Source organism: Vitis vinifera, chromosome 7 (genome assembly GCF_030704535.1).
Source record: "Vitis vinifera cultivar Pinot Noir 40024 chromosome 7, ASM3070453v1".
NCBI classification, from domain to species: Eukaryota; Viridiplantae; Streptophyta; class Magnoliopsida; order Vitales; family Vitaceae; genus Vitis; species Vitis vinifera.
Window position 1 is genome coordinate 15,193,854 of NC_081811.1, and position 26,138 is coordinate 15,219,991.

A 26,138-nucleotide genomic window follows, 5' to 3' on the forward strand; every position below is an offset into this window, starting at 1 on the left:
AGTAACAATGCATGTCATTTTATTAGCCAAATCGAAAAACACACCACGTACATGAGTTATTAACAATTATGTTTTTGTTAGGAGATTATTTCCTTATGCTAATCCTACATGTACCGATGTACTGCAGAGAATTACTTTAATATTGAAAAATGTAAGAGTTGTACATTGCCAATAATATATCTGATTACACACAAGAGAGGGAATGGATGGCTCTACTTTTACATGGACTTGTCATCAGATATGAGGTTCAATAAGATGCAAGAGTCTACGGAGGCACCCAGTTAAACTTCCCATTGCTAAAGACCCGACTGTGAAACACTTTAAGGTATCGATTTGTCACATATAACTTTCCTTAAAACAACTCTATTTACTTGCAACCAAAATCTTGAAGATTTTCAAAATTCAATTGTAACTCAACTCTCTCAACCAACATCAAAAGTGAACAGAACTTAATCTCTCAATATTAAGGAGAACTACGGTTATTGTGTGGCCTTCTCAAGTATTCAAAATAGAGCAAACAGAGTCAAAATAAGATGAATGGCCAAAATGTGTGACTTTTTGGATATTCACAAAAGTGTGAACAATAAATAAATAGTCATCAGCTTCCATCTAATCCCAGAAACAAAATCATTCTAGTAGGTTCCTTTAGATACAATCACTTAGCACATGACTTCTTAGCTTCGATGGTAAACTATAGCATCAGCAGCATAAGGCTACTGCAACACTCTTTCTGCAACAAGTTTTCAAGAAAATAGCTCGAGTCACAAAGATGAAACTTTGGATGATCATTATGGAAAAAGTAAAACAAAACTAATTAAATATATAAAATAAACAAATGCAAAGTAGCCCACCTTATTCTCACTGGGTTACCCTTCATTCACTCATCGCACTGTAAACATTGCTTTGTAAAGAAGAAAAACAACCGAGAAATAGCAAGTGCCCACACAAGATTCACTCCAAACATAGAGTCTCCAACATGAAGTCCAAATTCAATTGGACAGACCTACAAATTCCAATGAAGAAAGAAATATGGTGTTATCATGAATAGATTAAAAGCAAAATTTTTTTTTTCTTTGAGTACATGTCTAATGAGGGAAAAAATGATAAGATTTAGCATTTTTGTATTAGTATTTATTAGTTGTGTTCCAATTATGCAGGAAATTGAAATTCAAGTTGAATAATGCCTATAAATTCTGTCGAAAGTATCTCCTAGTCAAAGGTCAAATAAATAAATAAACAAAACAAAGTGAAAGAATAAAAAAGTATTGCAAGAAAATTATATACGGTGACATTTGTAATTAGAAATTGAAAGAGTAAGATTTTTTGTTGAGTATTGAGAATGGGAAGTACCTGGTTGAATAAAGTCTGCTCTCATTTGTTTTGCAGAGAGAAAATTAAGTGAAGGTCTCAATTGCGGCCTATCTTAATGACGGGGATGTGGGCAGTGTGGGGCCAATCTTCTCCTCTGCCCTTTAAGCACCTCTTTTCTATGATAGAACAACCCCGGATCTGAAGCCGTCCGAGTGTTTCTGGTAGCCCTTCCTTTGGCAAAAACAGCTGGAGCTTTGGACAATCCCAGATATAAAGACGTTGAAGGGAGACGAGGGTCGGGAGAGGCAGGGAGGCCATGGATTCCAGATTCTGGAAATTTCCAATGTTCAGACGGGTGAGAAATGTAGGAAAGCGAAGGTGGCAGTCATCATCATCATGTGAAAATGAAATCACATTTTGATATCCACCTGGAGCAATGATGAGTACTTTGAGAGAGGAGAGCCAATTGAGTCCCCACCCTGACAGAGGCGTCTTCAGATTCTCACAATTGACAATTGCAACATATCTCAAGTTGGGGGCGAAACCCAAACCCAAACCCCTTCCGGATATGCCTCTAGACTCAGACATCCACCTATTCTCAGATGTTCAAGATAAGTGAGGTTTTGCAAGTGATGATGTTTGAGACCCTTACATCCCTCAATATAAAGAAATGTGAGGTTGGGCATGTGATCCGGCAGCAATTCCAGATTCCCAAAATTTGAAATGACGAGGTGCTTAAGGGTGGAGGGTAACTCACCACTTGGAAATGAGGTCAGAGATGAACATCCCTGGATATTCAACAGCTCGAGATTGCAATTGCGCATAATACCCTCAGGTAGGGACTTGACATTTTCACAATCTTGAATTATCAGTTGGTTAAGTGAGGTGGGTAATTCACCTTTTGGAAAGAAAAGGAAAGATGGACAACTCCTAATTTCCACTCTTTCAAGGACACAGGAAGAGTTGTTGTTGCCACCATCCATCCTCATCATCATCTAATCACCTGGTAGTGCCTTGATACCCTCACAATTAAACACTTCAAGTTTCCTTAGCATGGGCGGCCACCCTTTCTCCAGAATGTTCATAAGTTTCGGACAGTTTCCGATTACTAACTCAGTTGCTGACCTGAGACTTTGCAATTCATTTGGCAGCTTCTCCAGATTTGTACACTCTCTTATTTCCAGATATTCAAGATTGCATGGTAGAGTTGGCTCCTCCAAGGATACGAGTCCATCACATCTACACACCTTTAAACGCTTCAGCCCGCCGAGCTTTTCTAATCTCAACCATCTCACCTCTTCGTAATCTCCAATTTCTAACGCTGCAAGGGAGTTGAAATCAACTCCAATTCTGCCCAACACTACTTCGTTACATGCTTTTAATTTTAAGTCCTGGAGAAATAAAACTTTTGGAAGCGGAGCAGTCAATTTTGGACATTCCGTCATCTTAAGCTCATGGAGGCGAAGAAATAATCTTTCTTCATCAATGAAACTGGGAGAACGCCATTCTTCCCACTCTAGCATATCGGAAAAGGTTAGAGACTCCAACGATTGAAAAGACTCCACATTCTGCCCGTAAAACTCAACATCTATATTTTTTATTCCACTCATTCCTTCAATGCACAAGTTTTTGATCCAGGACAATTGCCCAAGAGATGGTAAGAGAGTGCAGTTTCTGCAACCTTTGAGATACAACTACACCATCAGTGAGAATGAAGGGTTCCCTATCCAACTTGGGAATATTCCTCCACCATAAAATGAGATGGTGAGTTTTCTAAGATTTTTATGGGGTTGAAGCAACTCCAAAACTTGCATTTCATTCTTGTCATTGCGAGTATCATAAAAATCATTGCCCCATTCCATCGTTAAATCTTTAATGTTATGCTTCCCCTTCAAATCCGCATCCATTGCATCTTGAGCATCCACCACATTATGCAACCCTGAAATGGAAAGTGTTCCTTTAATATTCGACAACTTCTTCAATTCTTTTATACTTGATGAGCTATTATTTTTCTCCATGATCAACTTTGATAGTGTTTGCAAATTTACCAAGTTACCTAAGTGTGGAGGCATCTTTTTTAAGCTCATTCTATCGGTAATATCCAGATGTCAAAGATCAATCAAATTCCCGATGCTCTTAGGTAACATTTTAAGAGAACCGCCACTACAAGAAAAAAGGGAATCAATGGCGCTTTTTAGGCGTCAAGAAAGGTATTAGATGACACTTCTCTAAAGCATCCTCTTCTCCCCTGTCATTATATGTTTTAGTCAATAATGACGCTTCTAAGAAGCGCCATCTTTGATTTATACTTTCAATGACACTTAAAGAAATGTCATCTGTAAGTATTTTTTACTAAAATAATTTTTATAAAATTGTCATTGTTGACACTCATATGACCGTCACCTTTGGATTATTTTTTCAATGACACTTTTAAAAGCGCCATCTTTGGTTATGTTAATAATGACACTTAATAGAAGCGTCATCTTTAAGTATTTTATTTTAATAATAATATTGCTATTATGTTTTTAAAATAATGAATTTCCTATATAATTAAATAAAAGCAAAAGCAATTATAAATCATAAAATTAAATTGAATTTTACAAATAAAAATATCTCCAAATATTAATATACAATGACTTAGTTTGAATAATTAGTATAATTACTTGTATACAAATTATAAATTTGTTCATTAGATCAAAATATTTCAATGAGAATTTTTAAATCCAATTTAAGAACAAATATCGATGCAATGACTACAAAAAGAAACCATCATCAACAAAAGCCTAGTTCAACCTCCTAATGATTTAAATGATGTCATCTTCATGACTTTCAGCATCACTTCATTGTAATGATTTCTCTTCTTCTTGTAAGCCAATTTCCTTTGCAAGCTATAAATAAATAAATAAAAATATAAACTTTTAAATTATACATATAACAACCAATATAATTGAAACAAAAGAAAAAGAAAAAAAGAATAGAAAGTAATCCAGCATGTTAATTAGCTTTTGTTCAAGTAAAGCAATAAAACAAACATACTAATATTCTTCTTATTGCGTCAAAAGTAAGAATTTTAATTACTAGAGTAAATAAATTATAAGTGTTAAAAAATACTGCTACTAAGTAAGATAATTACCTCAATTATCAAGTGTACAACCACATGAATATGCCTTAGTTCCCTTAATTATTGAAAAGATCCATTTTATAATGATTTATACTATGTTGATAGTGAAGATCTAAGGTTGCATGCAAGCATAGTTGAATAAAATTAAAACACAATTACTTATTGAAATATTATAACAAAGCAACATAACTCTCATTCTATTTTGTTTATCTTAAATATATAACATTTAACATGGAGGCCTAAAAACCTTTTCGCAACTTAGAGAGCAACATCTTCTACAAAAAAGGTTCACACCAAATTTAATCAAATTAATCTAAATTGACAATTTTAAATACACATTAAGTAATTATCCTACAAACTGAGAATTAATTTCATACTTTGGAACATTCTATATAGTCAATGATGCAAATAAATTAGATTAAGCAATATATTCAATTAACATTTCATCACTTAAAATTAATGCATGTAAACTTACATATTAGTGTGTAAAGCATGATTCACTTTGTAAACCATAAATTATAATATAGGAGCACACAATAATCAAGGAACATGGTTTTCATAATTTTAAAAAAATAATAATTTTTTTTTTTGAAATTATAATTTTAACCTTTTAAATATTTAAACTAAGTAATCATGGTAATAAGCCCAAATACCCCTTTGAACCAAATATCCTAAAATTGTTTTTAGGTTATAATTAAATTTTGTGCTATCAATTTAAATTTAATTTTTTACTATTTTCTATTTTCAAATGGTTTGGTAAATTATTTTAATATTTTTATATTCAATAAAGTAAATTATTTTAATATAAAAATATATTTATGTAAAATAATCTTTAGTTTAATAAATAAAATATTTATATTATATTTTTATGATAATATTTTATCCATATAAATAATTTCACCCATGATAATATTTATATTCCTTTTATATCATATTTCCTACAAGATCTTATATTTGATTTTATTCCATGTTATTTTTAACCTTTTAAAAAATTCTTAATAAAATTTTGAAACATAGAATTGGTTTATTCCATTTTTCATTTTTTTTGAGCCTAGTTTTATATAAAATAAAAATAGAGAAAATACCCATATTTGAAAAGTAATAATTTTAAAGGCTATATTAAAAGGTAATAATTTCTAAAACTATTAAAAATATTACTAACATTAAGTAATAAATTTATAAAATACTAACAAAGAAAGAAAAAAGTGATAAGTACCATAAAGAGTTGATAAAAAATGTTCGAGATTTTCGGCCCGATGATTTTTTTTTTTAATGATTTCTTTTAAATTTATTATTCTTTGATTTACTTTTGACAGTAAATAGATTCATTAAGTTAATTTACTAAATATAAACATTAAATTATTTTATCACTTTTTCCCTAAAAATGCTATTATCAAAGATACCAAAAAAAAAAAAAATAGTGTGCTCCATTTGAAGAAATAATTAAGGTATATCTTCAGTCCAATACAATCAAATCACCAACACTTAACCCAACTTGTTGAGAAGTGCATATATGGTGAACTGAACATTATAATCTTCTAAGAAATCTAGGAATAGCTGGATGTGAAAATTGGCCTTTAATCCAAACCATATTCTATTTTGAAACTAAAAGATTATATTTCATAAGTGGCCTTAGTCACATGAAACTAACAATGTGCAAGAGAAGATCTTCTCATGTAAGCGGACGTTATGATTGGCTTGATTTTGTTCTCCACCCCATTGCTTCTAAGAAAAGGATAATTTCCTTGATAGAAAAATGGTATCTCTTTCTACCAAGTACCAAGTAATAGAGAAGGAGGCAATGACTCAAATTGAGCCACAACATAATTCCTAATAAGAAAGTGGGGCCGACATTCAGTAACTAGAGCATCAAAGTCTCCCTGAACACTAAGACGCTCTACAAGCTTTTGACTATTAATTCCCTTTTGATGATACATGAAGAAAGTGAAGAAGAGCAAGGACAAGGTTAAAAAGAAAAGAATAAGAAGAAGAAGAAGATAGGAAGAATTGGGAAATAGTAAGATCAGAAAATAGAGAGACATGGGTAACCAATCATGATCTTCTAAAGTGATATCAGAATCCTATGTAACTAGGATTGAGCCTTCTGATTTCTAAAGCAGAGGAACAACTATAGCAATAAATTGTATAGATCTATGGAGCAACACAAATTGTATTCTAAATTGGCACCACCTCTTATGTTCATCATTCCTCTTATCATTGGCTTGAGAGCAGGCCCATTTTTAGCATAGGTGTGTGAAACAGTTCTATTAAAGAGGTGTCAAGACTCAAATAGTTAATGAAAAATATAAAATTATAATTTTTTTACATACAGAACTGTGAAATTGATTTCCCATCTAAGGCCAGAGTATAAACCCCTTCACCAGTGGATGAGATGAACCAAAATGCATTATTCAGGACTTTAATTGCTAATTGGAAAAAATGCATGTAATCAATTCTAGAAAGATAACCACTTGCATTTGAAAATAACAACAGACACATCAACTAACATATATAGAGTATATTTTAGTTCTAGAGATTAATGGTAGAGAAAAGTGAATAATCTGCTGTGAATCACTATTAATAATATCTTGTGTTTTCCTCAGTAATTTCCTTCCAGTAGTTCAGTCCGTGTTGGTTTTCAAGAATATCCTCTGCAATAAACTGATTTGGGATGGATTCCATGTATATTGAAGTGCAAGCTTGTATACAAACAACATGACCTTTATTAATGTTCATAGACAGATGGGATTTTCTAGAGAAGGCTTGAAGGACACTTAATTTTGCAAGACTTCATGACGTCTGCTACTTATATATTCCATAAAGGAATGAAACTTTTGAAGAGTAAGTTTTGGAGCAACAAGATTTTCTAAACAAGGTTTTCTTTTACAAGACAAGGAAGACCCTAAGATGTTCCCCAGCCACACAAACCAAAAAAAAAGAAAAAAAGAAAAAAAAAAGATGGGTATGTAGGTTAGAAATGAAGTTTAAATATTTATTAAAACTTTAAACAGATAAGGTGGATGGAAAATTTAAACTTTTGCAGCAAAAATAAAGGAAACAAACTCGAGGACACCTCATGGCTAATTGAAGAGAAAAAGTAAAGCATTCATCCCAAGTCAAGGTGAATTACGCCATTGTTGAGGGGTGGAACAAGCATCATTGAATGTCATCAAGTAGAGAGAATCAGGATATTAGAGGCTCGCTTTTCTTTAATAGAGAAAGAGTCTGATTAGATGTGAATGCTGCCTTCAAAACAACGGATGTTTTTTCAACTACAAATTTCAAACTCTTTCTAATGAGCACCCTAAGATATATCACTACTAATAAGATGGTGTACAGAGAGTACAATACAAAATAAAATCAACAAAGACCAAAAACCTTAAAAAAGAATGTATTAGAAAGATAATGAGGGAAACAACCAATGAAAGTCAGATTGAACCCCTCAAAGGAACCTTAAATAATAATAATAACAATAACATGCTTTATAATAATATATTCCACGACATAACAAGTATATTATATAAAATTTTAATTATATTTACTTTTAAATTTTTACATGAGCAAAAACTCTACATCAAACAAGAGTTTATAATTTCACTTTTTAAAAATAGTTCACATTTTTTAATCACAAGTAAGAAAAGAAAAAATAGGAAAAAAAATTATTGGCAGGCTTTATATGCATGTTGTATCCTTGGGTTGCACACCATCTATTAGTCACTTCTTCAATAAAATATCTTTGCCTAAAAGAAAAATTATATATATTCATCTTAGTTTGTGGACAAATGTTCTTCATCAACAAGCAGCAAGAAAAGATAATTATCATTTGGGAACATTGAATTGCTTAAAAGGAGTTCTAGGTCTAAAAGTCAAGTTATTGAGAACATGATAACAATATATGATTGAAATGCAATGACCATATGAGCAAAAAATATAGAATTTTCCAGAAAAGAAGTCCAATAGTGTAATATGTTGTTGGGAAACCATAGATCTGTATGAAAAGATTTTGTCCCTGGAACTTACAATGTGATGGCATAACTGGCAGGAAAGATCCCAATGACCTAGAACCAGAATCTATAAGATGCCTTTGAGCTTCCAACTCTCTCTGAACCAATTTTCCATAACCATCTCTACATATAAACATTAAGGAAACTTCAAAAACATTAAATAAGCAGGGGCAGTGAATTAGAATCTCCAAAGTACTTTTATTTCTCTGTTTTGATTTTCATTCTTGAAAGCAAGAAAACTTTGGGAAAGTAAATAGTAGCGAAATTATATCCCAAAGTTTAAGAGTTATTCTATGAACAAATGTGATTAAGGCTTCTAATTATGATAACAAGATGCAATATTCACTAAGAATAGACATCCCTTCATCTTTAGATATACATTCAAACATAAGAACCCAACTGATTATTACCTATCAAAAAATCTCTATCAATTATCTTACCATTTCACAAAATCAATGAGTTTAGTAAAATTTACATCCAAAAATTAATGTGTATCAATTAGAAATAAATCAAATTATTTACCATGAATGACCTTCATGAAACAAAAATTTTGTTTGAGAGTTACCCTTATTTAAGTGCTTTTAGCCTGTAGCACTTCTAGTCTATAATACTTTTGTTAATAACGCTTCCATTACGACCACTTGTAAAGAGAATCACTTGGTGTTTGGATATAAATAAATAAAAAATGCTTTGATATTGTTTTTGGTAAATATGTTATATAACAAAAAAAAAATATTATTTTTGGAAGAATCACCTATGAAGTGATTATCCAGAATTTTAGAAGTGATTTTCAAATTTTTTGTCAAATGCCTAATTTCTATAACAAAGTGCTTCTAAGTATTAGAAAGTTTTTCTAACCCTCTCAAAACCACTCACTAATGGGCTCTAAATGTTTTATTTTTCTTTTCTGATAGGCAAAAAATAATTAACAGCTTTAATGCAAGCATCCAAAAAATAATTAACAACTCTAATGCATGCCTCCTTCTAAACAAAATCATTGGAAAACAAAAAATCCAACATAAGTAGGTCAAATGGCCTAAATAGAAAAGAGATCACGTAAAAGAGACTGAATGCCTAATTAACCAGGTAGGAGGCTTGACCATTTCCTTGAGAAAATAGTTGTTAGTGACTTTCCTTGATAATTCCTGGAGTTTCAACACAGGTCGGACATGTAAGCCTTGCATATCTCAACCAAGCAAATTCATGATGAGATCCAACTTCATATTCCCACTCAAAGGCTACCCTATGATTCCCTCTATCAAAAAACATAAGCAGATCTCCTAATTAAATTTTAGAAATGACAGCCAGAGCTACATTTGTGAGAGAGAGAGCAATGAACACAATTATGTTAGAGAATATCATCTCCTTAAAAATATTCCCTGGATGTTGTGTACAAAATGAAAAATCATAAAACATATTTATGATGAGATGATAATGACAGTTTTAAGAGGTCTAGAAGACCTTAAAACAAATCCTAAAATATATAATTAAAAACCTAGATGCATCTTCAAAATTAACATAATTAAAAACCTACAACTCCAACAAAATCTATTCAAAACCTAAAATATATAACACTAAGATTGAAGACATTGACATTTCATGAAAGGTTAAATTTAATAAACCAATTGCAAAATAGAAGATAATAAAGTGCAATTTAAAAAATGAAAAGACTTACCAATCAGATGCAGTAACTACAACTCCAACCTAAAGCGGCAAAAACCCACGACCAACAATCACCTGCTAGAGATCAGCCCCAATTAGGGCCAACTCTGCCATGAACCACAACAACAGTCCAACCCATGCGATACTCTTTCCTATGGATTTTGGCAAGATGATGCCCCATGGCCACCCCAACCCTCGCCCATAATATCTAGATCAAGAACTCTATAACTATCACCCACGTCAATAACCATAACAATGAGTACCTTATAATGGCTCCAGCCTGAAAATCCCCTTCTAGGTTTTCGAGATCGAGGAATGCAGTGCTTATCTATGAATAGCCATAACTTCTTCCACCAAAAGGGTGGAGTCGCAGAGGTATCAAAGGATTCTAGTGTTTATTGTTGATATCGACACTTGAAATTTTCTCTTTATGATGGTGACAAAGGAGATTTTGGGAAACTGGGGGTTTGGGAATAAGGAAGGATATCACAAGGATTTGTGATGATGACCCACTGCTAAGTCTCCTATAGCTCCCGTTCGGTCTTGTACATTTGGTGATTTTGGTCTAAGTATTTGGGGGTTTTGAAATGGTGGAGGGAATGTTTGGTGAGTGAGAGATGGTGGAGAGGGGCCAATATTTTGGAGGGGTATATTTATACTCATAATTCAATTACGCTTTTTTAAAGCGCCAAGGTATTGGATTAATGCTATGATACTTCGAATAAGCGCTATTATATAACACATAATGCCTAAATAAGCCTTATTAAATGATGACACTTCTAAGAAGTGCCATGGATTGAAAAATAATAGATTAAATAATGGCGGTTCTAATAAGCGCCATTGAATCTTAATAAACAATGATGCTTTTGAAAAGCGCCAAGGATTCAACTGTCATTATTTTCAATTTTTGTAGTAGTGCGCATTGACACAATATTAAGGCTTGTAAATCGTAGAGCTCACTTATTGATTCTGGTAACCATTCAATTGAAGTATTGGACAAATTAAGATATCGTAAATGCTTTAAATCTCCGACTGAGTACGCTATAAATGTTCGTAAGTTCTCCACTTCCTTGAGAGCTTCAAATTTTTTAAAGATCTCATGAAAACAACGATTGTATGACACATGGTGAGTGTCTCGTGAAATGGTATGATTCTTATCGTGCTCTGATTACTACTGAAAAGTGCTATTTTGTAGACCTAATTATAAGGGTTTTAAGCACCTTTGAGTATTCATTTAACCTAATTAATTCATTAAGCTCCTTAGTAATTAGTTCTAACCATTTTTAGTGGCAAGTTTACATGTTTTTCATCAGCTTATGAACCAATTCAAGCATGCCAATTGATGGAGGAGCTACTTGGGCGAGTTAAGCAAGGATTTTGGACGTTTACAGGCTTGAATTTCAAGTGGAAACACGAGCACAAGCAATGGGAACACCATTTCGCAAGGGGAGGCAATTCACCTTGCCAAATGACCAATTTTGCAAGGTGAATTTCACCTTGCCAAAATTTCGAAAGGAGATTTTCCTCATGGTGCAAAATTTGGCCATTTCGCACCATGAAGAAACCATGCGAAATTTCGCAAAGTGGATTTAGGCACCTTGCGAAATTTGGACCTTTCATCTTCTCCCCTTGCGAAATGCCTTTGAAATCCCCTGTTTTGAGACGCTGTTGATGATATTCCACTGCCGGTTCTCCAAGATATTTTTCTTGACTTTTAGCTTTGTAAATACCTATTTTACCCTTGTAATCAACCAATGAAAAGGTTGCTTTTGTAATAGCTCTTGTAATTTAGCTTTTTATTGTCTTTAAATAGAGGTGAAGAGCCTCAGACACGATCATCTTGTAACTTGTAACTTTATAAGTTATAAGAGCACTTTTGTTCATACGCTTCTTTTCTCTTTTCTTTCTCATTTTCTTAGTAGCCAAACATCCTTGGAGGATGAAATCCCCAAGGATGAGAGGCTAAAACCTTTTAGTTTCTTGAAGTAATGGATGCCATGTGAAGCTCCCGTGTCAAGATGGATATTTCCAAGCCATAAATGTAAGTAGTTGAGCGTCATAAATGTTTTCATTCAAAGTAAAGCTTTTAATCCCTCTGACTTGCTTTGAATGGCCAATACTTGATAACCTTTTGGTCTCAGTGGATTCTTATTGTTAGATCCACTGACGTTCATTAGTTATCTCCTACGAGCCATTGTATTGCAAGTCGAGGAGATGACCTATACCAATAAAAGAGCATTTATGAGGTTCAACTGCCCTTTTTGTAAGTTTTCAAGGACTAAAACTCAGTTGTTAAACTCATACCGGTTCGGGAAGTAAGGATCACCTTAGTTGCTTCCCCAACTCGAGGTGAAAAGTCCCAAAATCTCCATTTTTACACAGTGAGTTAAGCATGGCTATCCAAAGCTTTGAGAAACTTCTTTTTCCATCTTTTAACTTATTTTCATGTTAGTTTAGTTTGCAACACCTTCATCTTTTTATGTTTTCATCTTAACCTAATTTTTATTAAGAAAAGTTCACTCCATCCTCCGAACTTCACCAGTTAAAGTAAAAACCCTTCCCAGTGTTCGATCCTAGAGCTACTATGCTATAGTAGCTTTGCCACTTAGTGTAAGGACCTTAGGTATAAATTTTGTTGATACCCTTACATGCCAAGCTACCAAGAGTCGGGTTATCAAATGGCGCCGCTGCCGGGGACGGTGCTACTTCACTGTGAATAGATCAGCTGAAGGTAACTTGTGAGACTTCTCATGAGTGAGGTGAATTCTATCTCATTTTTCATTTACTAACTTTTTATTTTAGTTTTAAAACATTTTTAACTTAGTTTAGATAAGTTTCTTTTAGCTTTTAACTTTCATTTTTAGTTTATTTTTCTTACTCTGTTTTTCCTTCCGCATGCTTTGTTTTTTTTTTTTCTTTTTCTTTGTTTTGTTCCAGCTGAATCCGTGCATGCCCTATTGGATTAGAGACCAAGAGGGAAGGTTAGTGTGGATAGAGACTCCACGAGCTACTGAATTAGAGATTATTTTGGAAGTCATGGAGAATCAGCCTGAGGATCAACATTCACAACATGGGCAAGAGAATGATCCGAACTTGTATAGGTCCATGAGGGACAGGATGCACCCTCCGAGGATGAGTGCACCATCTTGCATCATTCCTCCTATAGAGCAATTGATTATCAGGCCACACATCGTGCCTCTACTTCCTACTTTCCATGGGATGGAAAGTGAAAATCCATATGCGCACATAAAGGAATTCGAAGATGTGTGCAATACTTTTCAAGAAGGGGGAACAACTATTGAGCTTATGAGGTTGAAGCTCTTTCCATTCACATTAAAGGACAAAGCCAAGATATGGCTCAATTCCTTGAGGCCGAGAAGCATAAGAACATGGACAGAACTTCAAGCTGATTTTTTGAAGAAGTTTTTCCCTACTCATAGAACAAATGGATTGAAGAGACAAATCTCCAACTTCTCAGCACGTGAGAATGAAAAATTTTATGAATGATGGGAGAGGTATATGGAGGCCATCAATGCATGTCCTCACCATGGCTTTGATACATGGCTTTTGGTGAGCTATTTTTATGATGGCATGTCATCTTTAATGAAGCAGATATTGGAGACAATGTGTGGGGGTGATTTCATGAGCAAGAACCCTGAGGAGGCTATGGATTTCCTAAGTTATGTCTCAGAGGTTTCCCGTGGATGGGATAAGCCCAATAACAGAGAAATGGGGAAGAGGCCAGTTCAGCAAATGTCAAGAGGGGGTGTACAATCTGAGTGAAGACATGGAGATGAAAGCCAAGGTAGCTACCATGGCTAGAAAAATAAAGGAAATGGAGTTGAGAAAAGTTCACGAAGTCCAAGCTATTTCAGAACCTCAACAACTAGCCAATCCTTGCTCCATCTGTCAGTCATTTGAACAAATGGTGGAAGAATGTCCCACCATTCCAGCAGCAAGAGAAATGTTCGGAGAACAAGCTAACCTGATTGGCCAATGGAAGCCAAATTCAAATGCTCCCTATGGCAACACGTACAACTCTAGCTGGAGGAACCACCCAAACTTTGCATGGAAGCCAAGGCCAAACCCATATCAATCACCAGCCTAATCAAGCCAACAGAGTCAAGGTCAATCCTCAATTGAGCAAGCACTCATAAGCCTTAGCAATGTTATGGGTGACTTTGTGAGTGAGCAAAAATCCATCAACTCTCAACTAAATAAGAAGATTGACAACGTAGAGAGTACATTGAACAAGAAGATAGATGGGATGCATAATGAGTTGTCTCAGAAAATTGACAACATCCAATATTCCATCTCAAGGCTCACAAATTTGAACACTGTCAATGAGAAAGGGAAGTTTCCCTCTTAGCCTCACCAAAATCCTAAGGGGATACATGAAGTGGAATCCAAATATGAGGATTCTTCAAAGGTGAGGGACGTGCAAGCTATTATCACTTTGAGAAGTGGTAAGGAAGTGCATCAGCCGGAGCATGATCAGAGGAAAGCCAACGAAGACAAGGCTGATAGAAAGGAAGAAAAGAAGAAAGAACAAAAGGGAAAGGAAGTTCAGATGAAAGAAAACATCATTCCTAGCATGGATGAGGAACCTCAAATTCTTTTAAAGGAAGGCATGATGAAGAAGCACATGCCTCCTCCATTTTCTCAAGCCTTGCGTGGGAAGAAACCGATCAAGAATGCTTCTGAGATTCTTAATGTGCTAAGACAAGTGAAGGTGAATATTCCTTTACTTGATATATGATTCATGCCCAATTGGTGTCTCAGCTGATTCGTGTCCAGCTAGTGCTCCTTGATTGAGGGAATAATCAACAAAATTTATTACCTATAACACCATACACTAGGGTAGCAAAGAAAAAGCTACTATAGTATAGTGGCTCTAGGGTCGTTCACTGGGAATGACTAACAAGCAATCAATGATACCAATTCCAAGTGAATTGGTCTTGTTTCATTTCAAGGTTAGCTTAAGAAGTAAAACACAAACTTTGATTGGTAAAGGTTGAGACTTAAACTAAATAACATAACAGAAGTTTGGAATAATTTAGGAAGAAAAGCATTCCCTGGAGATTTAGGTTCACTGGGGTGGTTCCTCATGCAAAAGACATAGCTCCGGTCAGTTGGTTCATTTTCTCGCGTTAGAGATTCAACATATAGTCAATTCTCTAACCGGTGATGTACAGAGACTCCTTCAATTAGATTTCACTTTAATTCTCTCACTGATGCACTTTGCAATGGTTTAAGCCTCTCACTAAGCCTTAACCATTCAAGGTGATCTTTAACCTTGGATTACCCGTCAAAAGCTCGCAAGAGATAACTAATGGATGTCTCCTAGGAGTCCAAAAGCTTATCAAGTGTTGGCTATTCTAGAAAATCCTACCCTGAAGTCACCTACCAGAGGCTCGCAAGGGGTAAACTAGTGCATTTCCATGGTTGGAAATCACTTGCCTTACCAAGTGTTGGCCTAGGTGACTCCAAGGTGTTTTAAGTTAACTAAAAACATAGAAATCACTAAAGGATTTCACTTCCTCTTCATTACTAGCTAAAACCACAGAGCTTTGCATTCTTGCATTTGGAACCTTCCCCGGCAACCTTAGCTCCAAGGAATTAGAGGTTTAGTTACTCATTCTTTGGGGAAAACTCCTCAGAGAATTCATAACTTAGAAATAAAATGAAAATACAAAGTGAGAAGGTAAGACAGTAGAAAGAAAATAGACTTTACTTGCTTACCCAAACGGTTACAGAAGGAACTCCTCCCTGAGAACAGGCTCCCGAGAGGTATATATATCAACATAATATAAAACTAATTGTTACAAAAATATTTAGTCTTTTTACTAACTTAAAAACTAAGGAATCATGTAATTGGTGGTTTACAAGGAGTATTTTGGGATTTAGACAACAAAAATCTAATGGAAAATATCTCCCAATGTCGGTAGCAAACTTCGGGAGGCTTCAGGAACCATTTCGCAGGAGAAAAATGGTGTCTGCGAGATTTCGCAGACACCCAAGAGGGCTGCGAAATTATTTCGCAATACCGAGCTATCTTCACAGGGCTGCGAAGTTGGCTTCCACCTTGAGGTTCCAAGCTTCCTTCTCGCGGCATAAATCGTGCATCGTCAGAAGGAGAAACACCTTACTGTACAAAAATACTGCGAAATCACTTCGCAACAAAAGGGTGATTTCGTAGCACTTTGCAAAATGCTTCCTTCAGCTCGGAGTGACTGGTTTGTAATGGCTGCAACTTCTTCGTTTCAACTCCGAATTGCACACCGTTTGAAGCATTGGATTGTTGACTTCCTGAGATTTGAAATGATATATAGCATGCATCATTTGGACTTCAGAAAGTGCTCCAAAAGTGGCTTCTACGACTGTCATCAAGAATAAGCTTTATGGCAGATTCTCTTTGCTTTTTCTCCTTGCAATCCGGATTCACTCTTGGCAAATGACTTCTCAACCTTGCCCAAGATTCCTCATAGCTCTCCTCAGACTTGACTTGCTTTGGTGATCAAAATATTAACAAAAACACCAAAACTTACACAAAGTGATCAAAATTACTTTAAAGGATCCTTAACATGTCAATTGAGTTAAAAGGCCTAAACTACTACTCAAAAGTGTTTAAAAGGATTAATTATAGGCTATCAAATAGCAGTTTTTGAGTAGTAATCAATATGATCAAGCAAGTACCCACATATGCAAAGTTTTTGAAGGACTTGTGCATTGTGAAAAGAGAACTCAATGTTACAAAGCAAGCCTTCCTAACCGAGCAAGTGAGTGCTATAATCCAATGCAAGTCTCCAATCAAATACAAAGATCCGGGGTGTCCTACAATCTCAGTCAATATTGGAGGAACCCAAGTGGAGAAGGCATTGCTTGATTTGGGGGCAAGTGTTAACTTGCTTCCATACTCTGTATACAAGGAGCTGGGGTTGGGAGAACTCAAGCCAACATCGATCACCCTATCCTTAGCTGACCGGTCAGTGAAAATCCTCAGGGGGGTAATAGAGGATGTATTGGTTCAAGTTGACAAATTATACTATCCAGTAGATTTTGTGGTGCTTGATACGGATCCCATTGTCAAAGGGATCAACTATGTTCCAATCATCCTTGGAAGACCATTCCTTGCAACATCCAATGCAATCATCAATTGTAGGAATGGGGTCATGCAACTCACTTTTGGGAATATGACATTGGAACTCAACATCTTCCATCTATGTCAAAAGCACATCCATCCTGAAGAAGATGAGGACCCAAAAGAAGTGTGTATGATAGATACCCTGGTGGAGGAGCATTGTAATCAGAGTATGCTTGATCAGTTTGAAGAGAATCCAGATGAAATCCATGAAGATCTTGATGATGGGTTAGCTGAACCTATGGGAATGAATGCCGTTATGTCAAACTGGATACAAAAGCCAGTGATCCTCCCTTTGTTCAAGGATGAGGAAGAGATGAAAGAAGCTAAGGATGCAATCCTTAAGCTCGAATTGAAGACCCTTCCTGCTGAGTTGAAGTATGCTTACTTGGAGGAAGGCAATAGAGCCCCGGTGGTAATTTCTTCTTCTTTAACCGTTTCACAAGAGGACAATCTTCTAAGAATCCTTAGAAAGCACAAAAAGGCCATCAGATGGCAAATTTCTGATTTGAAGGGGATAAGCCCATTGATTTGCACGCACCATATTTATATGGAGGAGGGAGCTAAGCCAACTCGTCAGCCACAGAGGAGATTGAATCCTCATATGCAAGAGGTAGTAAGGGCTGAAGTGTTGAAGCTTCTTCAAGCGGGGATCATTTACCCCATTTCAGATAGCACTTGGGTGAGTCCAACCCAAGTTGTTCCAAAGAAGTTCAGGATAACCGTAGTCAAGGGGGAAAATGGAGATGAAGTGTCCACACGCCTCACAACTGGTTGGAGGGTGTGCATTGACTACAGGAAGCTAAACACAGTAACGAGAAAGGATCACTTCCCTTTACCTTTCATGGATCAAGTCCTTGAGAGAGTATCTGGGCATCCTTTTTATTGCTTCTTGGATGGGTATTCTGGGTATTTTCAAATAGAAATTGATGTGGAGGACCAGGAGAAGACTACCTTCACTTGTCCATTCGGCACCTATGCTTATAGGCGGATGCCTTTTGGATTATGCAACGCTCCTGTTACCTTCCAAAGATGCATGCTCAGCATCTTCAGTGACATGGTTGAACGAATCATGGAAGTCTTAATGGATGACATAACTGTGTATGGGACTTCTTTTGAGGATTGTTTGTCACATCTTGAAGATGTTTTGAAAAGATGCATAGAGAAAGACCTCGTACTCAATTGGGAGAAGTGCCATTTTATGGTAAATCAAGGTATTGTTCTTGGGCACGTAATCTCAAAGAAGGGTATAGAGGTAGATAGAGCTAAGGTGGAACTAATTGTGAAGTTGCCACCTCCCACCAATGTAAAAGGAATAAGGCAATTCCTTGGGCATGCCGGGTTCTATAAGAGGTTTATAAAGGATTTTTCCAAGATTGCCAAACCTCTTTGTGAATTATTGGTGAAGGATGCCAAGTTTGAGTGGGATGATAAATGTCAAAGGAGTTTTGAGCTTCTTAAGCAATTCTTGACATCAACGCCCATTGTGAGAGCACCAAATTGGGAGTTACCATTTGAAGTGATGTGTGACTCAAGTGATTATGTCATTGGGGCTGTTTTGGGACAAAGAGAAGATGGTAAACCTTATGTGATCTACTATACAAGCAAGTCTTTGAATGATGCTCAAAGGAATTACACCACCACTGAGAAGGAATTACTTGCTGTGGTGTATGCTTTGGATAAGTTCAGAGCTTATTTGATAGGGTCTTCCATTGTGGTATTCACGGATCATTCAACTTTGAAGTATTTGCTAACCAAGCAAGATGCCAAGGCTAGGTTGATTAGGTGGATACTTTTGCTTCAAGAGTTCAACCTCCAAATCGGAGATAAGAAAGATGTTGAGAATGTGGTAGCTGACCACTTGTCAAGGCTCAACATCGCTCATGACACCCATGGACTTCCCATAAATGATGATTTCCCTGAGGAATCCTTGATGCTTGTGGAGGAAGTGCCATGGTTTGCACACATTGCCAATTACTTGGTCACGGGAGAAATACCAAGTGAATGGAGCTCTCAGGACAAGAAGAATTTCTTTGCCAAGGTCCATGCATATTATTGGGAGAAGCCTTTTCTCTTCAAGTATTGTGCGGACCAAATTATAAGGAAGTGTGTGCCTGAACAAGAGAAGCATGGGATCCTATCTCATTTCCATGGGAATGCATGTGGAGGCCACTTTGCCTTTCAAAAGACGGCAATGAGAGTTCTTCAATCGGGCTTTTGGTGGCCCTCACTTTTTAAGGATGCCCATGAGGTAAGTAAAGGATGTGATAAGTGCCAAAGACTAGGCAAGCTTTCAAGGAGAAACATGATGCCTTTGAACCCCATCTTGATAGTGGATCTTTTTTATGTTTGGGGCATAGACTTCATGGGACCTTTCCCTATGTCTTTTGGCCACTCCTACATCTTGGTAGGAGTTGATTATGTTTCGAAGTGGGTTGAAGCTATACCCTATAGAACCAATGATCACAAAGTGGTTCTCAAGTTCCTAAAAGAAAACATCTTCTCGAGGTTTGGAGTGCCTAAAGCAATCATCAGTGATGGAGGCACTCACTTTTGCAACAAGCCCTTTGAAGCTCTTTTGGCCAAGTATGAAATTAAGCATAAGGTAGCTACACCTTATCATCCTCAGACGAGTGGCCAAGTAGAGCTAGCCAACTGGGAAATTAAGAACATCTTGATGAAGGTGGTGAACACCAATAGGAAAGATTGGTCTGTTAAGCTCCTTGATTCCCTATGGGCGTATAGGACGACTTATAAGACTATCCTTGGGATGTCACCGTACCGTCTTGTTTATGGCAAAGCTTGCCATCTTCCCGTTGAGATTGAGTTCAAGGCATGGTGGGCCATTAAAAAGCTCAACATGGATTTAACTAAGGCTGGGCTAAAGAGGAGTTTGGATTTGAATGAGCTTGAGGAATTGAGAAATGATGCCTATCTCAACTCAAAAATAGCTAAGGAAAAGCTAAAAAGATGGCATGATCAGTTGGTGACCAAGAAAGAATTTTTCAAGGGACAAAGAGTCTTGCTATATGACTCTAAGCTTCACCTATTTCCGAGAAAGCTCAAATCAAGGTGGGTAGGGCCTTTTGTCATCCACCAAGTACACTCACATGGAGTAATTGAGTTACTCAACTCAAAAGTGCAAAGACCTTCAAGGTAAATGGGCAAAGACTCAAGCCCTACATCAAGCCATTTTCCCGTGACAAGGAGGTACTCATCCTCCATGACCCATCACATCATTGAGAAAGTGTGGTAAGTTGATGAGCTTAGCATGAAAAGCTAAGTGCTCATCTCTTTTTGTTTTAATTTTAGTATTACATTCTTGTTTACTTTGCATTTTTAATAATTTTGCACATATTTTGTTTAGGTTTCTTAGTTTTGATTTTGATTTTTTATGTTTTTAATGAAGCTTTGATGTCCAATAGTAGGTACGAAAGCTCACAAGCTCACAAATGTGGAGAGAAAGGTGAAATAGGGGAGAAATATATCTAAGTCCAAGCTTAAAAGCCCATTTCGCAACTCAAAAAGTGAGTTGCGAAAATTTGGCAAGGTGAATTTCACCTTGCGAAATGCACATTTTGGCAAGATGCAATTTACAACCTCTCGAGATTGCACTTTCGCAAGGAGTAACCAGTGTGAAAATTTTCGCAAGTCATTTTTCACCTTGCAAAATTGTTTTCAAAGCAAATATCAAAATGCAACCTCTCGGGATTGGTTTTTAAGGGGAGTAGCCAGTGCGAAAATTTGGCAAGGTGAATTTTCACCTTACGAAATTTTTTCTTCATGCTTACCAAGGATTTGATTCTTTTTAAATTCATTTTCAAACTTCAATTTTGTAGTTTTAACACTCCTCAATTCATCCCCGTACTTAGACAAATTTTCAAAAAAAATTTCATGGCCAAAAACCCTTTTTAAAGCCTTCTCAACTTCATTTTTCATGCATAAAACACTATTCCCCTTGCATTTCCTCTCTAGGCCGCGTGCTTCATTGTTCCAAGGTGAGTAATTTTTCATTTTTCTCCATTTTTGGCTCCTTAAATTGCTTGTTTATGTCATTTCTATGTTTTAGGAACCATAAACATGCATTTTCATCCATTAAAACCATTTCAAAAATCCATTTTTTCAAATCAAAGACCCACATGGCCAGCCACCATTTTTGCAAAAATCTCTATCTTGAAATGTGTTTTAGGCTCCCAAACTTACTCCATTGCATTTAGAATCATGTTTCCATTAAAACCATACCCTTTTTCTGAATTTTAAACCGTTAAAAATGAAAACTCAAATTCAAAGTAAGCATTGGAGAAGAAGATGAATAGTGCCTGTGAATAGTGCTGCGTGAATAGTGCCCGTTGCCAAATTTAGCAACCACTATTCATGCCTTGCAAATTTTGCACTGGTTACCATTTCAACTGTATTTTTGACACTTTACCCCTGGAATGCTCTATTTTTCATGCTTTTCAGTCTTATTTCAGTATTTATACCATGGCACGGACACGGGGGGCATCCTCTTCAGCTAGTTAGCGTGGGGCCCACTCACAAAGAGGTGGTAGTTCTACACCATCTCAGCCTGCCCAGACCCCAGTTCCCTCTACTCAGCACGGGTACGGGACCAGACGATCATCTGGCTCTTCCAGGGCACCAGCGCCACCCCCTGTGAGCAGTCCTTCACCTAAGAGGATTAAGATTTCAGGACCAGGTGAGTCCTCCAGAGCCCCTCCATCACCTCCAGCATCTACTATCTGATTCGCATGTAACTCCAAATGGGTCATTTAATCAAAAACATTTATAAAACCTACCACCTCATACTAACATAGCAAAGCTACTATAGTATAGTGGCTCTAGGGTCGAACTCTGGGATGGGTTTTCATTCTACCAATGATATACTCACAATTAGAAATTGTATTTAATGATTTCCTTAATAAAAAACTTAAAGTTTAAAAGAAAATAAAATTTGTTTTGAAAGTGTTTGAAACTAAACTAACATGAACTAATTAAAAATGGAAGAAAGAAAGTCTCCCGGAGCTAAGGGTTGCTAGGATCAAGTTCAGAATAGAAAATGGAAAATTCCGGATTTTTCTCCTCGCATTGGGGATTTAACCTATAGTTATTTCCCGAACCGGTATAGGTTTGAAAATGAAGATTTAATCCATAAGAGGTCAATAGAAATGGTAGTCAAGGTCCATTAATGGCTTAAGACACTATGGGTCTTCACCTTGAATCACTTTCCAATGACTCGTACATGATAACTAATGGACTAATATGGATCTAACAATAAGCATCCATAAAGACCTGAAGCTTACCATGTATTGGTCATTCAAAGTGATTCTAAGGGGTTTAAAGCAAAACTTTGGATTTAGAAGCCATTTATGAATTCCAACTACCTGAATTTAATGCATGGAAGCTTTCCACCTTTTCATCTGGACTTTTCACCTAGCTTCCTTTACTCCAAGAAACATAAAGTTTAGCCTCTCATCCTCCGGGCAAACATCCTTAGAGGTTGTTTGGCTTCCAAGAAAAAGAAAATAGTAAAGAGCAAAGAGAACGAGAGAGCTCTGTAAAATTCTAAGTGTAAAAACGTAATACGTATTCCATATATTCCAAGAGGTGATTTCCACCCCTTATAAAGTCTTTACAAAAGGCAAAGCTTATGATTGGTTAGTTACAAGGATAATAAAGGAAATTAAATCACAAAATACAAAGGAAAATATCTAAAGTGGAGTCGGCAAAGGGCAGAGTAAAATTCGCAACACGCATGGGTTATGCGAACCATATGCGAATGTTATGCGAATTTCGCATAACCTCTTGTGGAATGCGAAATTTTCGCATAACCTGGAGCAGTTGGCTTCCGAAGGCCATATCTTCCTCATTTCAGCTCTAAATCGTACACAGTTTGAAGTGTTGGATTCTTGACTTCCAGAGCTTTGAAATGGTATATAGCATGTAAAAAATGGACTTCGGGAAGTGCTCCAAAAGTGTGAAAGAAGACTGCAGTGGCTACATCTTGATTTTTTTCACTTTGCTTCTCTTTGCTTCTCTCCTTTGCTTGACTTGTCTTAATGATCCAAAAAGCTGTCAAAACATTAAAACTAGCCACAAATATGATTAGAAGACATTTCTAGGTCCTTAACATGCCAATTGGACTAAAGATGGAGAACTACTACACAAAAGTGCTTAAAACATAATGCATTAAAGGTGTAAAATAGCACTTTTTGGGTAGTAATCACTATCCCAGGCTCTTCACACCTAGTAGAGGTCCTCAAGCGGCCTATGATAGCAGGGCCACCCCTCCCAAGCAACACGGATATCAGAGATAGGCCATTTCACGATGAGATCTGTATGGAGCATGAGACTCTCCGCCTATTACCAGAGCTAGAGGAGTCATACCGCCTTCTGCAGAGGTACCACATCGAGCCATTTATGACTCCTAGGTCCTTCTATTACCCTAGGGTAGTCTTAGATTTCTACCAGACTATGACTACTAGAGGCGTCCAGGACCCCATAGCCATTCATTTTTTGATTGATGGCCAGCATGGTATTTTAGAGGCCCGAGATATAGTCGCCGCTATGCATTTTCCACCTATCCCAGAAGACCTTGGTTCCTTCCGGCATTGGTCTCAGTATTCAGAGCCCGACATGGTGTCTACCTTATCAGGAGGTAGAGTCACTGGTAGGACCATTTTGAGGAGGGAGCTTCCTCCACGGATGTTACTTATTGATTTGGTGCTCCGCACCAATCTTTTTCCACTCCAGCATGTTGTCCAGAGGAGAGGTGCTATCCTAGATGCGCTTTGCCGCATCTCTGAGGGATTCTACTTTGGACCCCACCATCTAGTCATGGCTGCTCTTACCTATTTTGAGGAGAAGGTGCATAGGAAGCTGATTCATGCCCAATTGGTGTCTCAGCTGATTCGTGTCCAGTTGGTGCTCCTTGATTGAGAGAGTAATCAACAAAATTTATAACCTATAACACCATACACTAGGGTAGCAAAGAAAAAGCTACTATAGTATAGTGGCTCTAGGATCGTCCACTGGGAATGATTAACAAGCTATCAATGATACCAATTTAAAGTAAATTGGTCTTGTTTCATTTCAAGGTTAGCTTAAGAAATAAAATACAAACTTTGATTGGTAAATGTTTAGACTTGAACTAACTAATACAACAAGTAATAAGAATAACTTAGGAAGAGAAACATTCCTTGGAGAGTTAGGTTCACTGGGGTGGTTCCTCATGCAAAAGACATAGCTCCGGTCAGATGGTTCATTTCCTCGCGTTAGAGATTCAACATATAGTCAATTCTCTAACCGGTGTTGTACAGAGACTCCTTCAATTAGATTTCACTTTAATTCTCTCACTGATGCAACTTGCAATGGTTTAAGCCTCTCACTAAGCCTCAACCATCCAAGGTGATCTTTAACCTTGGACTTCCCTTCTCAAGCTCGCAAGAGATAACTAATGGATGTCTCCTTGGAGTCCAAAAGCTTACCAAGTGTTGGCAATTCCAGAAAATCCTACCTTAAAGTCACCTCCTAGAGGCTCGCAAGGGGTAAACTAGTGCATTTCCATGGTTGGGCCCAGGTGACTCTAAGGTGTTTTAAGTTAACTAAAAACATAGAAATCACTAAAGGATTTCACTTCCTCTTCATTACTAGCTAAAACCACAAAGCTTTGCATTCTTGCACTTGGAACCTTCCCCGGCAACCTTAGCTCCAAGGAATTAGAGGTTTAGTTACTCATTCTCTGGGGAAAACTCCTCAGAGAGTTCATAACTTAGTAATAAATAAAAAATACGAAGTGAGAAGGTAAGGCAATACAAAGAACTGAACTTTACTTGCTTACCCAAAACTTTTACAAAAGGATCCTCTCTTTGAGAACAGGCTCCCGAGAGGTATATATGAACATAATATAAAACTAATTATTACATAGATATTTTCTCTTTTTTACTAACTTAAAAGCTAAGGAATCTTGTAATTGGTGGCTTACAAGGAGTATTTTGGGATTTAGACAACAAAAATCTGATGTAAAATATCTCCCAATGTCGGCAGCAAATATCGGGGTGCTTCAGGAACCATTTCGCAAGGGAAAATGGTGTCTGCGAGATTTCACAGACACTCAAGAGGGCTGCGAAATCATTTCGCAACAACATGCTATCTTCGCAGGGCTGTGAAGTTGGCTTCCACCTTGAGGTTCCAAGCTTCCCTCTCGCGGTATACGTTGGGTAACTTCAGAAGGAAATACACCCTACTGTACAAAAAGGCTGCGGAATCACTTCGCAACAAAAGGGTGATTTCGCAGCACTTTGCAAAATGCTTCCTTCAGCTCGGAGTGATTGGCTTGCAATGGCTGCAACTTCTTCGTTTCAACTTCGAATTGCACACCGTTTGAAGCATTGGATTTTTGACTTCCTGAGCTTTGAAATGGTATATAGTATGCATCAATTGGACTTTAGAAAGCGCTCCAAAAGTGGTTGCTACGACTGTCATCAAGAATATGCTTCATGGCAAATTCTCTTTACTTTTTCTCCTTGCAATTTGGATTTACTCTTGGCAAATGACTTCTAAGCTTTGCCCAAGATTCCTCATAACTCTCCTCAGTCTTGACTTGCTTTGGTGATCAAATTACTAACAAAAACACCAAAACTTGCATAAAGTGATTAAAATCCCTTTCAAGGGTCCTTAACATGCCAATTGAGTTAAAAAGCCTAAACTACTACTCAAAAGTGTTTAAAAGGATTAATTATAGGCTATCAAATAGCACTTTTTGAGTAGTAATCACTCCCCCCAACCGACATATTGCTAGTCCCTTAGCAATATAGGAGAGAAAAATGAAAATAAAAAGCAACCTATACTAAAATTTACAACATCATGCTGATCAAAATAAATTCTCAAGTGGCATGATGAT

The 26,138-nt window shown here is 36.7% G+C and overlaps 2 long non-coding RNA genes across 2 annotated transcripts; both read right to left on the minus strand.

Moving 5' to 3' along the window:
- Nucleotides 1–765: 765 nt before the first annotated feature.
- On the minus strand, nucleotides 766–1,429 carry LOC109122898 (uncharacterized). Its single transcript, XR_002030417.2, has 2 exons — nucleotides 1,351–1,429; nucleotides 766–1,003 (listed from the first exon to the last, which is right to left on the minus strand). It is a non-coding gene; the product is annotated as an uncharacterized LOC109122898 (long non-coding RNA).
- A 2,504-nt stretch (nucleotides 1,430–3,933) lies between these two features.
- On the minus strand, nucleotides 3,934–10,726 carry LOC104879874 (uncharacterized). The gene is made up of 3 exons (XR_786263.3): nucleotides 10,112–10,726; nucleotides 8,453–8,559; nucleotides 3,934–4,199 (listed from the first exon to the last, which is right to left on the minus strand). It is a non-coding gene; the product is annotated as an uncharacterized LOC104879874 (long non-coding RNA).
- Nucleotides 10,727–26,138: the final 15,412 nt, after the last annotated feature.